Below are 18,456 nucleotides of genomic sequence, written 5' to 3' on the forward strand. Positions count from 1 at the left end.
TGTGTGTGTGTGTGTGTGTGTGTGTGTGTGTGTGTGTGTGTGTGTGTGTGTGTGTGTGTGTGTGTGTGTGTGTGCGTTTCTTCATTTCAAACTGAAACACATGGGAACGAGTGATTACACTTCTACTGAGGCATGGTGTGAACACAGCACATTGGACCAACACATTGAGATACACGAGGTCCCTGGGAACGCTCTGAGCTAGCCTGGGGGAGAATATTAGCATTTATCACTGTTAGTTACTTAACCATCAGCTGGTAACAACATCGCTCCTTGCGTTTTGTTTTGAAGTATTTGTGTTTTTTTTTTTCAAACAAAGCGTCATTAACTCTCTAAACTAACATTTAGAAGAATAAAAGATGAAGGTGCTAAAGGTCATGTAGATGATGTGTGATTGAAATTGTAGAGAAATTTTGTGTGGATTCCACAGAGAAACCTAATTTGTAATAGAAGTACGCTAATATCTTCCTATTTTATGCTGTTTAAAGTTTATTGTGTTCCTCACCATGAGGGTTGTGCCTCCTTAATCACAAAGGATTCACACAGTGGAGGAAAAAACAAAAATATCTATTTCAGACCAGCTTTTATGCATAGTATGTTGCTGGTGGGATGATGACGCTATCAGTTTTATGTGAATTTGCTAACACAACAATTCCCTACCCCACCGATATCCAATACCAGCGCTAATGCATTCCTACTTCAAAAGATTATTTTTCCCTTTATGACTCTATGTCCTAAAAATACCAGCTTCTATAATTATGCTGTACCTATATTTCCATAAAGAAATAATGTCCAAACATTACACCGATTACAGCATGTTAGTTTTCCTGTACCACCCGAACCCCTTCCATTCATCATCAAGATAAAAGATTTAGACAACGTAGAGAAATTGTTTCTTTATTAAGAAAAATCCAGTCAGGTACAACTTAAGCGAGAAGGATGTGATGCTTTCACAGCCACAAATTGTTTGGTCCATACACCAAAAAGGCTCATCAATAAAACATAGCATTCTCATCAAATATGCATTAATACACACATTATTGGTCTGGCTATTGGCTATTGACACAAACCGAATAGGGACCAATGGTTAACAGTCATTGCCCATACAGGCGTTGCGTAACGGCTGGCCAATTCATTTGATCATAGAGCAGCAGAGACATGTATTAATTATTCAGTCCTATTCAGATGACACCCAGATCTGTCCTTGACTCACAAAGGTAAACAATCTGTCAACCGCTGTCTCTCTTTTGATCTCCCTCTCTCTTGCCCTTTCTGAATTCTCCCTCCCTAACTTTCTTACATCAATATCACACGCACACATGCACGCAGAGTGTGGCAAATCCACATCAGTCCCATACAATGCTGTTACGATTGTCCTTGTTGAGTAGACCCTGGACAAGGCAACATTGCTCTAAATGAAAGCCCCCTCTCTCTCTCTCTCAGCTCCGCCTGGCTGTCCATTCTGCTGCTCCAGGAGCAAATCTGTCAGGGTGCTGCTTGTCTTCCCACAAGGTAACCGGGCAGTAATTCACATGTAAGCACCACCATGCCATGGCCATGGCAGGAACAGCAGTTGTTGTGTGCTGTAGCCTATATATTGTGGAATACTGGGCTTTAAAACATATGCAGCAGAAGGACGCTGTACATACAAGACATGACGTTTCTACCCCTCGTTCCATGCTACACACGCTGGAAAGTCCCCTGTGGAAATCTACCCCTAAAGGCTACTGGCAGGCATCGGGCATGGGAAACAATGGGCTAATATATTTCCAATGATATTCCAACAAAACATTGACGCCCTTTCCTCTTTGTGTTTTTTGGGAGGGGAGGGAGAAAATTTAGAATCATGTATAAAATACAATCAGCGACTGTTGGGTATCAACTGTCACGGGGCTTATTTGGCTGTGAGCATTCTAATTCTCCAAGATGCACTGATTTATATCAGGAGCTGCTCTACTCATAATCTATAACCTAAATTTAGAGTTAGAGAATCATTCCTCTATCCACAACGCCTTCGGGTAGATTGTGCATGCTGGCAGATGAGAGGGTGAGTAGAGGAGAGGGAGAGGGGAGGAGAGGAGAGGAGAAGAGAGGACAGGAGAGGGAGAGGAGAGGAGCAGCCAGGAGAGGAGATGAGTGGCAAGGAGAGGAGAGGAGAGGAGAAGAGAGGAAAGGAGAGAAGAGGAGAGGAGCAGAGATGAGAGGAAAGAAGAGAAAAGAAGAGGAAGAAATGAGACGGAGAGAAGAGAAGAAAGGAGAGGAGAGGAGCAGAGGAGAGGAAAGGAAAGGAGAGGAAAGGAGAGGCGAGGAGAGGGGAGGAGAGGTGAAGGGAGGGGAAGGGAGGAGAGCAGAGGAAAGGAGGATGAGGGATGAGGAGAGGAGAGGAGGAGACGGGAGGGGAGGAGAGAGGGGAGGAGAGGTGAAGGGAGGGGAAGGGAGGAGAGGAGGTAGCGGAGAGGAGAGGTGGTTTAGAAAGTGGAGGGGTGGGCAAGAGGGTAAAAGACAGAGAATGAAATGAATAAAAAGAGGTGTTGCCAGTTACAAGCGATTATTTATGTGGCTCCTGTCTCCTCTCTAAGTTTATAAATACAATTTGGTAATTGGTATTACTTGTTTGATTTGGTTGTCATTGTCAATACCACATAATACGTGGGTTAGAATGAGGAACCATTAATTAAACGTTTACCTTGATCATGATTACAATTTGAACGTGGAACTCCTGAAATGACACTCAACACGCTCTTGAAAATGAAAGCCTACAGATCCAGAAACTGAATATCACCGGTCTTGTAAGACTGACAGAAAGACTGAGAGAGAGGGAGAGAGAGAGAGAGAGAGAGAGAGAGAGAGAGAGAGAGAGAGAGAGAGAGAGAGAGAGAGAGAGAGAGCGAGAGAGAGAGAGGGTGGGTAACATAATATCATGTTGAGCGATATTTTCCGTCTATGTAAAAGGATCGATGTATAAAAAAATCCCGCATATTTTAAGTGAATAGGCTAAATAATGGCAAGTCTGACGTAAATAAAGCCATTATTCGAGCATAACTCTAGGAGACATAGGGAGCGACTAGTCACATAGCCAATAGAATTAAACGGTGAATCCCCCCCCCCTTGATGTATGCTTTTATAATTATTATTCATAACGTATAATTATAATTCTACATGATTAATTATATAGAGAGAATCGAACATCTGATGTCATGTATTTCCTAACATATAGTAATAAGTAGGCTATAGGCTTTAGAATCAAACATTAACGTAAGAAATCATAAAACATAGTTCCTGAAAAGATAAAAACATTGTGAACGCTATAATGGGCCCCGGGGTTTCACATAGCGGCCCCTTGTGTCCCCAAAGCATCTGTACTTTCAGATGAATTCTGCCAATTCACTTAAAAACCTGTCCTATTGTTGTTTTCATCACATCAAATCTTAATGAGATCCAAAACCAACGCAGTGGCTGACATTTCGACGGACAAATAACATAAAAAAGGATTAAGGATGAAATAGTAGCCTATCCCATCAGCGTGCAATGTGCCAAAACACGCCGCTTCGCTATAACTGCTCTGAGGAGCGAAATGAATTATAAACCTTAATTTTCAACTCGATAAATACAAAGACCCTTCATTCTTTAAGTATGCCATAACACTAACTTAACAGCGAAGTAAACATCGGAGCCCTGTGTGTGTGTGTGCACTTGCCGTCCACCAGATTATAGAAAATAAGCCTAGGGGCTAGAGAACGCATGCTCTACGAGGCTATACGCGTTCACAAAGTTAGAAGTAAACAAAGAAACATTACCTGCGGTTCATGGATGGTCGTACGCGTGTAGAGTCGTTGTAGCTGTGGGTCTGTCAGTAATCCATGAGGAGTTCAGACGCACTGCCACCTTCTCGAAATAACAAGACGAGCGCTATACTTTTCTCTCAAGGCTTCCTCTCGCGCTCCTCTGTTTCATGCCGCGCTCAAATCACACCTCTTCAAATCCAAATATCCATCTGAAAAATCCAGACTAAGGTAGATTTACCCGCCGTGGTGTCATTTAAACTCCCCTTAGGGTTAAAAAAAAAAAACTGAACGCAGCTTTTCCCGGACCTCTGGTTTCGTAGCTATACGGAGCGCAGTCACTTCCATGGAAAGCCGACGGTCATCCTGTTTGGAGACGAAGCTTCTTTACTAGAGACTGGACTGAAGCGGAGCAGCGCTGCGATCCCAGCTGTCATCCACCCGCTACACACACTCACGCACACTCACGCGCACGCACAAAAAAGGGAGGAGCTAAGGCTTCCAACGGAGCGTGCTTGGTGGAACGGGGATCTATTGTTTCAAAGGGAGCCCGGCTTGGACGACTGTGATTCTATTTTTACTCAGCGGCTTCGCTTTGCGGAATTCAAATCGGTGCAGAAATGAAATGAATGCGTTTAATGTGTTGTAGCCTTAGAGATCTAATACCTTAAACAAAAGAAATTGATTTCTTTACAGAAAAACGCGAGGGGCAACATGAGGCTAATACAATCCACGTGATTAATTGTTGTCAGCCAACCAGACTTCCAAGAGCCCCACCGCTATATACAAACTGTCAGCTCACATTTAGCAGAAACAATGCCGATACGGGATACGGTTGGTCCGTAATGCGCACCCACATGGCTCTTCTACTTTAGACGCCTTTTTCTCTGCTCGTTTTTGTGCGCAGTTGGCCGAAACGGAATGTGGGTGACCAGGTTCTCTGTTCTCCCTTTTCTCAGGACTTGCCCATCCTTCCCCGCGCTCCCTATACCGGCCTCTCTGGGGGAGGCGACCAGATTACAGGATATCAGGATGATACAAGAAAAAAAGTTGTTTTTCTCGGGTTGCTTCCTGATTAGTTTATACGGTCTGAAGATATTTTGTGTGTTTCAAACCAGTACCCGAGTTAAATTGCTGCGTGTGCTTGTGTGTGTACACGCTGTTGTGTGCGTGCGCACGTAGGTGCATGTGCGCGTGCATGGGTGACTGTGTGTATGTGTGCGTGTGTAACTGTATTTCTGTCGACTTGTTGCTTACTTACTGTATGTCATCGGTCACTTACCGCAACCGTCCGCAGCCCCCTAAATCCTGTACCGTAATGATTTTCAAGCAGGTCCATAACTCTATACTTCTCAAAACAAAACCCCATGCATTATCATATTGGATATATCGTATAGGAATAATATATAATATATTAACTTCAAAATATTATTGGGATGGCTCCCAGGAATCAAAAATTAATCATTAATCAACTATAAACTATAAATTTCAACCGATGGCAAAGTTCTGTTTGCTTTTACCACGGCCGAACGGTTGCATAGAGATTGTAAACATCAGTCCCAGAGAGAAGGTCTTCCTGAAAAGATAACACAAAGGCTCATGTAAATGCTATATATGGCTGCAAACATAACAAACCACACACACACACACATACAACCTTTCTAGCTTCCAAACTTGGCTCTCACAACCACTCCCCCATCTTTTTTATTTTCTTTCTCACTGAAGTTTTGTTGTGGGAAGCAGGCGGTTGACTTGGTTGGGCTAAACACACACACACACACACACACACACACACACACACACACACACACACACACACACACACACACACAAACACATTCAAACCCATACACATTAGTTTCCACTCATATTACATGTTCATATCCGTGCCTATCTTGCCAGGCAGCCAAAGCGTTCCCAGGTGTAATTTGGTGCCGCTCTCATGTTTGAAGAGATGGCAGTTGATGTAGGCCAAGCTCTGCATCCCCATCTGGGACAGACAGCAGCATGCACAGATGACTCATCGGGGACTCACTCAAGCTCCCGGTCCAAGTGCTGTCATCTCCTCCCATCCCCCCCCCCCCCCCCCCCCCCACTAGACTGCTGCAGTTGTCCCCTTGTTCCCCTGTCCACCTGGCCTCCCTTTTTCTTCCCCCTGTCCTCCTGTCAGCCTCTCTTTCTCTCCTGCTCCCCTCCTGTCTTCCAGCCCTGCTCCCCTCCTCTCCTTATCTGCTCTCCCCCTTCTCCTCTCCTACTTCCCTACTTTCCTCCTTTGCACCTCACCTCCTCCCTCTATACTTCTCCAGACATCCTCCCTTCCTCTCCTCCTCTGCTCTATTCCCCTCTCCTTCCATCCTCCCATACTTCCCCCCTCTGAACCTCTCCTCACCCCCTTCCCTTCTCTTCTCTCCCTCTGCAGACATCATGTCCTTCTCTCCTCCTGTCATAACTTCCTCTCCTTCCAACCTCCTCTCTCCCCTTCTCTTCTCCTCCCCTACTTTCCTCCTCCCCTCTTCTCCTTCTCATGTGTTCCTTACAATCTTTCCTCGTCTATTCCTGTAATCTCCTCTCCTGCTTTATCCCCTCGCCCCTCTCTCTCCTCTCTCACATCCTCTCCTCCTGTCCTCTCCTATCCCTGTCTCCCCTCTCTCCCCCTATCTGTCCCCTCCAGCCCCTACGATCTAACTGAGAATCCTCTCCTGCTCCTGTTTCAACTCTCTCAGTGTCAGCTGAACAGCTCCTCTCCCACCTTTTATTGGCATCCAGGTGACGGGGTTGGGGGGCAGGGGGGGCCTACATCAAATTCTCACCCTGGGTCTGGTCCCTGAGGTGGTGGCAGCGATTCCTGCGGTGCACTCCCACCCCAAGAGAAGTTCAGCATGACACACCATCCCTCTGCATCTGCTTTTTATAACACGTCTGCTTTTAAGACATAACACTTTGGGCCATAGCCGGTTCACTTTCTATACATGAGGGTGTTACAATTGAAGGCAGATATATATACACAGTGCCATATACGCACAAGGTCACATCCATTTATAATGGCATACGATCATAAAAGACACACACAGACACACACACACTCAAGCAAACGCACAAGCAAGTTGTGGTTTGGTACACACCTAGTAAAATAGTAGAATATTGTAGGTGATGATAAAAAATACACATGCAAACCCTCCAACATACACACGCACCCACACACACACACACACACACACATGCACACATACACACACACACACACTGATGAGACTTGGCCTTGGCTCTATCCTCCCTCCTGGAGTGGAGTGGAGTTTTGTTGCTCCTGTAAATCCCGATGTGCTGGGCGGGATAGGACGGCCGCTGCCAGCGTGAGCCGGATGATTTAGAGGCGGATGACACCGCGCTATTTGCGAGGAACAGTCAGTTCCACCGCTGCCAGAGAGCCCTAATAATGGGTGACATTCACCTGTGGGTCATATCGGCAGCCCAAAAAGTAAAAGGGCTCATTTACACTTGTTCTCCCAGCATCCATTTTTTTTCCCCGATCACCTCCCACTCATAAAGGCAGTGTCAGGGGCTGCTTTTATTATGTTCTTTATCTCAAGTGTTTTCACCAGGGATGGTGCTCTCTGTTGAGCTGTTCTGAAAGATTTGCTCTCACCTTTTCCATCAATTATTAGTGTAGATATTATCAACAGAGCAGATTATGTCAACATTTATTAAACATTGTGCCTGAGAAATGGCCGCTGCTGGGTTTTTAATTGATAAGGAAGTATGGATAGATGATGTCGATTTAGCCTATTTGTTATTTACCACAGCATTTTATAGTGAGTAGAAAAACAGTTAAAGGTCAGTAATTGGGCCTCAAACCAAGGACCTTGTGGCTTAACATTCCAAACTCCACACTATCTCAGTCTTCCCCCCGGAGCTAAGGATCTATTCAGAAGACAATTATAGATTTGGTAGCGTTAATGTGGTAAACAATGATGAAGTGAACACTATCAAGGGCAATAACATATCTGCATTCTATCTCTCAGGATTTTTACTTGGCGCAGCAATTTATACATGAAAATGGGGCAATCGATTAAATGTGTTGTGCATTCAGAGCGCATAATAAGCTGTGCTTGTTCTGCAGAGTCAGGATTGATGTGCACTTGTTTATAATGTTGGCGCCGACATATCTGAAACGAGAAGTTAATGGAAACCACAGCTGGGAGGATCACATGAGTTTGACAGCATCTTGACTATTACACTTACCATGTGCTGCAACAATGTAAGAGAGGAACTACAGCCTGATGTGCATAATTATGGAGCACTAATAGGTAACAGAAAGAAACAACATTCGTCATTATTCATTTAAATTGGAAAGGTAGAATGTATCAATACTTGACTGGTATTCAGTCTACTATGTAGACTGGATATAAACAGTGGTATTCAGTCTTCAGTCTACGATGTTGGCTGAATACCACCGTTTATATTCAGTCTACTATCTAGACTGAATATAAACTGTGGTATTCAGTCTTATATTCAGAATACCCCCGTACTATACTAATTTATACCTACCCCAGCTAATTTACTTAAAAAAAAACTAAATGCAGGCAGAGTAATTTTTCAGCCTACTCCTTTTTGGAGATAAATCTTGTAATGAAAGTTTATGAACTTACATTTCCATAATGATATTGCCAAAAGGAAGCTAGCATACATTGATGTATAACCTATTTAACAGTTTACATTCATTAAGAATCTTCTTGGAATGAAAAGCTTTCCCTTTGAGTAGAAATATATGATGATGTACACATACATCATCATGTACACACACATGTGAACACACACACAAACACACACACACACACACACACACACACACACACACACACACACACACACACACACACATACACACTCACACACACACACACACGCACACACACACACACACACACACACACACAAACACACATCAGGACACACTCTGAGCTGTATAAATTAGAACTAACTTAACTTTTTTAGAGGGTGATCATTGTGTGACCTAGTTATGCTCTCCGGAACATTTCTTACTCAGGACTGCGCAAACAGTTTTTCGCTTGTCAACAAGGTGCACACACACTGGTACAAACACACACATACACGCACACACACACACACACACACACACACACACACAAACACACACACACACACACAAACACACAATAAGCAACAAAATCGTAAAGTGTATCTCAGTGCTCTGTTATATTGTATAACATTTGAACATTGAGTCATTTCCTTCCGGCGGCCGGCAAGAGTTATTCAGCGTCAACGGGGATAGGATTCTCATTATTTAGCACCATCTTCCCTCGCGAGCGACACTTTGCTATATTTTAATTGGTCTCCAAGAACATTGTTGGTATAATGCGTTTCTCTCATCAACCGACCCCGTGCAAGTAGTAGGTGATTGTATCAAAACATTTTGTGTATTGATCTATATCTTACATATGGCAGCAACCCTTGAGGTATTTATTATGATTACTCCACATGGAGAGAATTTGTGTCATTTACTTACAGCATAAAGCACTGTAAAATGATTGCTCAGCATCACCACTTTCATTAGTTTTAATCAGTTTCTATGCTGTATATGTAATTTGAAATGTAACTTTTTTCTAAACGCAACGTTGCCATTTCATCATTACGGATTTTCTTGGCCAAAAATAAAACTGTAAACCTTTTAGCAAGATGAACTTGGCTGTGTGTTCAAACTACTGAGGTGTATTTTTCACATTTTATACTTAAGAAGAGGTTGCTATCTCGTAATTACAAAACAGTAAATTAATCAAACTGAGGTATGGTAGCTCTGGCACTGTGGAGACAACAGACAACAACAGACACGCACACACACATACACACACACACACACACACACACACACACACACACACACACACACACACATCTGGATGTCACTCCGCACATTAACCATATTTTTTATGTATCCACTTTCCAGGTCCCCCATGAAAGCCATGAATAAGTTAGTATTTCTGCTTGATAGTCCAGTAACTAGGCATGTCATTTCGAGATTTTGCAATGGCTTTCTAAAATTTTCTCTCCCTCCCTCTCTCTCTTACTCTCTTTTTCGCTCTCTCAAGCGTTGACTTCCACTAAAGAATAATCAAGCCGTCACAGGTCATAGCAAGGTAATGCTTCAATACAGGAGCCATTCGAAATCAGATGTCTTGCGCTATTTGCAGCGCTAAATATGTATAATTACATGCTTATGTAATTTCTAGAAGGACTATTGTTAGAAAAATACTCTTTAACATGGACATTATAGACTCTCCATATGCTATAACTACACTACTATTACTGGCTTGGCAGACTTTTCCATGGGTCAGATATAACTATGGCCGTATGTTGTTGCCTTTATGGGGTATTTTGCCTTGTTAAGCAGCCAATGTCCTGCTGTTGCTGTAGCTTCTGCTAACATGGCTAGCCTGAGCTACAGGTTGGCTCATGCCAGCTCCGTCCTTGGATCCCCTTCATGAGGCTGTTCCTTGCTTGTACCAGAGCCCAGGAGGAACCAGCTTTGGGCTGCTCCTGAAAGCCAGCTAGTATCTGGGAGCTAGCTAGAGCCCCATCTTTTGTTTCTCTATGGTTATTGTTTCCTCCACTCTCTGTCGCGACTCTCGCCTCTCTGGTCCCACCGAGGGCTGCTCTAATGACAACTGTTCACGGCCCCTCTTGAATAAGCGAACAACAGAGTCTACTTAATCCCGTGCTCATATATTTTTCAACTCGGAGCATCTCTGTGTCCAGCTCATCCTCCTCCTCCTCCAAGTCCTCCTCCATCTACCCTTCAATGCCACCACCACCCTGCTCCGCCCGCGCCTGTCTTGCTCTGTATCGCGAGAAATAAGGGATGGTGTTTATGCCCACAAAGCTGCAGACTGCTACATATTTTATCATCGGTGTTGTCTAGTGATTCATTGTAGTGATTCATTCATTCATTAATTCCAGCATTGCCAGACTCCCAGTGTAGGGCATCGCTCCACATACCAGCAAATTATCAACAATTAAAAGCACTTGAGTCTGGCATTTTGGCCACATTTCTCACCATGGCGTGTAGGCCGTTTATGTCTCTTGACTTCCTGATTTAGCCACGAGGAACCACGCCGAAAAGAAATATGCAAGAGGCCGTCAGCGTCCCTTCTGCATCATCCCATGATTTTGTTTTTGTCACTCTGTGTCATGCAAATGGATAAGCATGAAAGCAATTTCCTATTGCGGCTCCAGCGTGATTTTCTATGGTGTCATTACAGAATCGGTGCCATAACGACAGACCCTGCTTTGTGTTTATCGCAGACAGACCTTGGCTTTGAGCACCTAAATGATTGATAGGCGAGATGAAAGTGAATGTAGGTCACCGTGGGTAAGGGGTCTCCAGCAGCAACATTAATCAGACAGGGATATTAAGCACACATCATGGAGGATAATGGGCCCACCAGCCCTATTACAGGTATATGCAACTGTCACAACACTACAATTTGTCTCCATAGTCACGGAATAATAGGGATGTTATTCAACTGTTTGATTCTCGGATAATTTGACGTTGAGCCGAATGTGTTGCATGCCAATGTTATTGGATCAATGGGCATTCAGATGTAATACTATGTTACCAGCTTATATGGGATATTATCCTAATTATTTGGTCACAGTTCCACAGAGGTCACATTGCATTTTCATTCAACTGCACTGCAAACCAATGAACGGGATTTGCAGTAATGGCAACACAATGCTGTTAGAGTAGTATACACATTTTAGTGCTGGCCTTTATGATGGGCTGTATTTTCTAATTGAGCCACTCTTCCTCACAGCTTACTAAAGTATAAAATGAACAACTATCCAACTTCTTACCATCCAATCATACTTAATTTGAGCACTACTATTTACTTATACAATCTATATTTTAACTTATTTTAAAAGACTTCCCGGGAGGGAAACAAATAACACAATGCAAAAAATTGTTTCATCTGCAGTCTACCTAACAGACTTGGTTGGTATCAGATGAGTGTTGTTTGAGAGAGCTCTGTTCTGGATGCCTGCTCTCTGATCTTCATTTAAATCATGATAAAATATTCCCTTCCTCTAGTTATGCCAGCCCACTCTGTATTTCCATGGACCGAAGAAGTACAGCCAGACGAAGAAAGATTGCTAAGGCACCTGATGAGGCTAAAAAACAAAAGTAAACAAAGCAAACACCTGTAGACACGCACAGGGCAAGAGATATCTGCAAGTGAAGCCACTTTGACCAATGCAAAAGAAAGCGAATATGAAATTGCTATTCAATAACATTATTCTAGTTAATGAATGAATGTGTGATTGTGTGTGAGATATTGTCACATTAAATGTAACCGCTCAGAGTTCTGTGCAATATTTGCACATATTGGGCACACAATTTGTTTAAGATTTGAAGTACAAAGCTTGATAAATGAAGACATTCAATTACCATGGCGATGTCTGCCATGACAAATTCCATACATTATTCCTTTACCGAAAATTGTTGTGTATCATTAAATATTCATGGAGGCATAACATCTATATTGCATTACTACTTGCCCCAGATTTAAGATGTTTTTGGCACAAATAAGTCAGCTTCCCAGCCACAGAAAACACAACCAGTCCTCTCTTCTCCATTTGCTAAAAACCCTTTCCACCAGAGATTGTTTTCCAAAAGTGCTAGTTGGCTCCCTTCCTAAGAGTGTGTGAAACACAGAACTGGCTCTGTCGCACTAGGATCACAGTATTTAAAGATCAGCTCTGGAACCAACAGAAGGAATAAGAAAGAGACAAGAGGCCAATAAGCTATTCTCTTTGTCTTTGTGAGGGAGAGATAGAGAGAGCGAGAGAGAGAGAGAGAGAGAGAGAGAGAGAGAGACAGAGAGAGAGAGAGAGAGAAAGAGAATGGGACTTAGATATCGAAAAAAGAAAGCCCCAAATATCTGACAGGCCGAGGAGTAGACAATCAGAGAGCAGATGGACTAGAAGACTTAAAGAAAAGGTACGAAAACGACACACAATGTCTGAAACTGAGAAAACAGAAGGAAGGGGTCACACGTCGTAAAAAAGAAAGGCAGGGGGGGTGAGGAGCAAAAGTTCTGGAGTCAGCACACAGAGAGGACGGCAGGTGATGGGAGGATAATGACAAGTGGGCGGAGTCCACTTGACCCCTGTTGACCTCCTTCCTGACGTGGCTGCTGGGAAGCGTTGAAGGAAATGGGTGCAGCAGCGGCCCTAATGTGATGGGATATCCTGCTGCCCGCCTGCCTGCTAACCCCCCGTTCCTCATACGTCGTACACACACACGCACACACACACTCACGCACACACAGACGGTAGAGATGGAGATGGAGGACACAGACTCAACAGCACACGCACAGATGGGCACACACTCACATGAACGGAGGATGCGGGCGGTCGCTGGTGCTGGCAAGGGGCCTGCATCCCCCCCACACACACACACACACACACACACACACACACAATCTTTACAGTGGCGGAGCCAGCCGCACACAGGCAAAAGAGCATGTAGGGAAGAACTAGCAGACGCATATGTCCAAAATAAGGTGACTCAACCACACACAGAGCCAAGCCACGCATTGTTAAGAAGAAAACAGGGACATTGTGGAAGGCACATGAAGGTACATGATAAACAGCGAAGAGAGAAGGAGCTTGGATAGAACAACAACAACAACAACTAGGCTCACAGTGTGATTCCAATGCCTAGAGAGCATCTGGTTTTCCTGACAGAATGCCAAGAAAGACCCATTATGTCACTCAGTGCATTTTTCACACATCGCTGCCAAAAGAATATGATTTGATGAACAGCTAATGTTCATGAACAAAACCTGCTCCAACCCAAAAATCCATTGAGATCTTTCATCACTCTGTGATTTCCAAGTCTAAACAGCCATGAGGGCCACCCTCTTTAGAAGAACGGTTGTTTAGTTTTCATTATGTGTCATTCTTTTCTCTTGTTCCTTTGCGTCAGGAACAGTTCCTCGCGTTGAGGGTATTCGGAGGGTAAACTGTGTCGATGGATTGCGACTCACCCACCCACCAACCCCTGAAACATCAAAGCACGGCCACATTGGAACTTCAAGCGCATTTTGCCATTGCTCTGCAAGCTCTCGATCCAGTAATTATAGCTTACAGGAGACATCAACATTATTACCCCCCAGACCACGGTATAATAACACCACAAAGCTCTTCAAAGAAACATCTCGCATTACAAGGGGAAAATAGAAATCCATGTATATGGATCAGCATGATTCGAAAGCATCTGAACTTTGAAATATTGAGCATACATTGCATGTATTTTCTGATTGCCAAATAGCAGTAGCATTATCTATTTGCATTGATGGAGGTGAATGGTGACTGACTATATTCTATGCAAACATAATTTAAGCAGTAGTCAAATCGAAGATGTCAATCAATTGCTTGGCTTGAACTTTACTGACTCCAATCGAAGTCATTAAATGTTTTCGTGTTTCAATGCTGCCCTCTAGTGCCCTAATGTTTAGTATAGTATAGTATAATAACAATAATAATAACAACAAAAATAACAATGACAATAACAGTAATAATAATAATAATAATAATAATAATAATAATAATATCAATAATACCTAGTACTGCAAGTAGTTCCTCAAGGTATTTACAACCCACACTACAACCGACCCCATCGACCGGCCTTTTCCAGCGATTCAAAGGGGCATGTCATTAGGACAGGGGCGGTTGTTCCTCAGCACTGGGTCCTTACTCCCAAACACATAGGCACACACACACACAAACACACACACACACACACACACACACACACACACACACACACACACACACACACACTGGTTTAAGAGTAGATGACTGATTGTTCTTAGTGTCCTGAAGAAAGTGGTCACCGAATGCCATGCAGTAGCAGTTGAGCAATCTATACATTTTACACTTAACATTTTTGCTATTATCATAGAATATAACCAACAAAGAATTTTAAAAGTGTCATTTTAGTGCTATTTAGGTCAGCTGGTAGGTCATAGCATTAACGCTTCCTTGGTCAGTTAGGTTCTCTCTTAATGACACTGAAAGGTATCCAGTAATTCATATGTGTTACATTAAATCAAAAGGTCAAACACTAGTAAAACTAGCTTTTTAGTGTAAAGGGATTGATTACCAACCCTTTTTTTTCAGTCCTTGATTCGATTATACAAAGCACCATAGTTGAGCTAAATGGGACCTTGCATCAAGAGGAGGGAGAACACCAAATCGTTTTGGCTTACAATAGGGAGGTATTGGGAAAAGTATTTTTCCATATGTTACTAAGGTGGTCTCTTCTAGCTCAACTGGTAATGCACAGCATTAACATCCTATGTTCATGGTCTTTAATTCCCACTGTCTTCCAGACACTAAAGCACATCAGACTATCTTGTGTGTTACACTAAAGTACCAAAAGTCATCCCATGTAGCTCAACTGGTAGTGCAGACCAGTAAGGCTGCCAAGGTCAATGGTTCCCTCCCTCTTTATGATGATGTTCCCTCCCTTCTTTTTTTCAGTTTCAGTTATCAGTTACATTTTTATGAAAGGAGGTTAAAAGCTACAAATGCTTCCTAGTTTGAAAGGTACCTATTAAGTTTTGGGATAAATCTATTTTTTTTGTTTATATTCTTTGCTAAAAATAATAACACCTTGACTTATGTGTGTTTAACCTCTTTCTTCCTTGATTTTTCCTGTCTCAGCTAGTAGGGCAATAACACTGCCATGTCCAATGGTTAGATTCCCATCTGCCCATCTTTTCTATCTTGTATTTATATGAAAGAAGGTTAAAAACTAAACACTTGTAAACGGTTTTTTTTGGAAGCATCATTTGGATCCTTTTTGGATTATAGCCTTTGATCGAAAAAAACATGCTTGCTCTTTGTTTCCCTCTTTTTGTTGAGTGGTCTCGTTTAGCTCAACTAGTGCTTGTCATTAACACCACCAGGATCAGTGTTTCGGTTCCCAAGCACTTCATAACACTTAATAGCTAAAGCGTTAACGCTATGCTCTACCAGCTGTTATAAACGTGACCAAACATTAAAGAGGGTAATAATCACACGTACAAATATGATTAAAAAACATTAATCGATAAATGACATTCAATCTAATGTAACAAATGTCATTTGCTGATGCTGTTTAGCGTCATTAAGAAAGTTGGAATCAAACCACTGACCATGGCAGTGCTGATGCCCTGATTAACTATTAGTAAAAGTAATTAGAAAGAGGGAAAACACAAACAGTCAGGGTGTTATTCATTTCTACCAAATAATTGGATCCCAAAAAACAGGACTGCTAGCAGTCACGAAAGATGTAACAGCACACACGCAGAGCCTTATCCCGGTGTTTCACGAAGAGATGAGATAAATCTTCCGAAGCGATTTGGAATCAATCCAAATCGGGGTTTTACGGTAGGCCTACATGCCATTTCTGGGTTATTTAGTGCCCCCTTCAGGCATGTGGGGCCTCCCGCATGATCACGTTTTTTAATTGACACTGTGATGTCATTGATTGAGCTATCGACGCAAAACGTGCAACAATGTTCAGCATATAAAATAAGGCCAGTCTAAAAAGTCTCAGTAATTGTCTTCTATCGGTCTGGCAGGACTACGAATTATTACGCCCCCTATGTCGTTGACAGATCTGGCAAACTTTTGCGCAATCAGGGGCTAAACTAGGCGTAACCAATCCAGAATAACAATAGAAGAATCCTTACAATAACAATAGGTATCCACAGATACTTTGTGAATGCCTAATTATGTCTAGGTAAATTACGATAACTCATATTTTATTCTATCTCAGTATCTTTTCATAATTTAACCTTTGAATAGACTATTTAAAGACTAACCGACACAAGATCTTATGAAATGGAAGTTAACAATTTGAACAGATGGAATCTCTCTTCCACTCTCTCTCTCTCTCTCTCTCTCTCTCTCTCTCTCTCTCCATCTCTCTCCCCTTCTCTCTTAGCGTCTGTGTGGGTGGTTGGTAGGTTGCATCTGAGCGAAAACGTATGCACACACAAATATTCAAGCACAGAGGCATACAAGTGCAGGAATACATTGTGTGGGTTTTGAAAGGGCATAGACCCCTGTGCATGTGTATGTCAATATTGAAAAGCAATGCAATATTTAGTATAGTTACACTACAAGCATGAGCTGAATCTTTAATAACATTGTGACCTACTTCCCGATGAGTAAAAGTCAACGTTGTCCCCATCAATGGCAGCCAGCTGCCATGGAAGGAACGTCCTGAACGTGCGCTAATGTCACTGACATGTCAGCCATTTTAATTATTCATGAATAGACTGTCTGAGACATTTATCTCTATACCCTTTAATTGAGCTTGAAATGTCCTCTCCCCAACTTGCACTCTTTTTAATTTCCATTACGGAGGAGGGCAAGCTGAATGTCAGATGTAGGCCCACACTGTTGATTTTGAGGAGGCTTGGATCCCACTCTACACAAGAACACCCCAAGCCACTTGTTGGCAAACTGGGTCAGAAGGGGGTTATTGAGAAATGGTTGGCATGTAACCATCAGGCTTTTGTATCAAAACACACTATTAATGTAAACTGTACGTACACAATGCAATATGTAAATGTGTGTAAAGGCGGAAATGTGTACTGAATTAGAATATATGCATGCACAATATGGATTGTGCATCTCTCTCTCTTTCACACACACACACACACACACACACACACACACACACACACACACACACACACACACACACACACATAAAAGCAAGCAATGCTGGTCTAAGCGGATCAGTAGCCGATACATTTTGATTAGACACAGCTGGATAGGGACCTCTTGTGGCCTTCTTTCGCACTTTATTGACACATATTTAGCATACTTTTAGGCGATTTAAGGCATTCTTTTTCATAAGCTGTGGAATACATTGATTGCATAATCGCATAAATCAAGAGCTAAAGAACTACAATACGAAGACTTGCAAAATGATAAATAGATATTCTTTAATGATTATAATATGTCTATAGTAGGCTATGAAGGCTAAGAAGTATTGACCTATTTAAATGCATAATTGTAGCTGAAGGGTAATTTAACGATTAGCAATGTATCATAGATAGTTGTGCATTCTTGCTTATGGTTAACGATCAAATGCCGATACATGCAGGAAATATGACATATATAAAACATACATACATATAAACATATAAAAGGTAAAGGCTTTCCTCACAGAGACCAAACACCTGTGCAGTAAGGGACTGTGAAGTTATTTTTTGGCTATCCTGAGAGCAGTTAACTAAATACGATAATATAAAGAAATGTTGTTTACACAGTATTTCTTCAACCTGGTGGGATAGACTGGATTGCTATTTTATATATAGGACACACGCACAAACACACACACACACACACGCACGTGCGCGCGCGCACGCACACACATACGCACATTGGGTGTGTTATTTTTATGTTCGAGGGCTTTATTGACCAATCACAAACCGCATTAAGCCTACATTTCAGCTAGACAGTGAAATAAACAACATTAAAATGATGAGGACAAACCTCTAAAATTGTAACCAATTGAACCATAACGTGTCAGCATTGATCAACTACAATGACCACGATGCATTGCACCTAAACAGTCATCGTGACACATCGACAA

At 42.4% G+C, this 18,456-nt stretch overlaps 1 protein-coding gene across 2 annotated transcripts in view; it reads right to left on the reverse strand.

Moving 5' to 3' along the window:
* The window catches only part of sema6a (sema domain, transmembrane domain (TM), and cytoplasmic domain, (semaphorin) 6A), an 88,170-nt gene extending 83,964 nt beyond the window's left edge, over window positions 1-4,206 (reverse strand). For both annotated transcript variants that reach the window (XM_079732380.1, XM_079732379.1), the window contains exon 1: window positions 3,795-4,206. The gene's annotated coding sequence lies outside the window, so the exon portion shown is untranslated. The remainder of the gene's footprint in view (window positions 1-3,794) is intronic.
* Window positions 4,207-18,456: the final 14,250 nt, after the last annotated feature.

Source organism: Pollachius pollachius, assembly GCF_949987615.1.
Source record: "Pollachius pollachius genome assembly, chromosome: 1".
Lineage (NCBI taxonomy): Eukaryota > Metazoa > Chordata > Actinopteri > Gadiformes > Gadidae > Pollachius > Pollachius pollachius.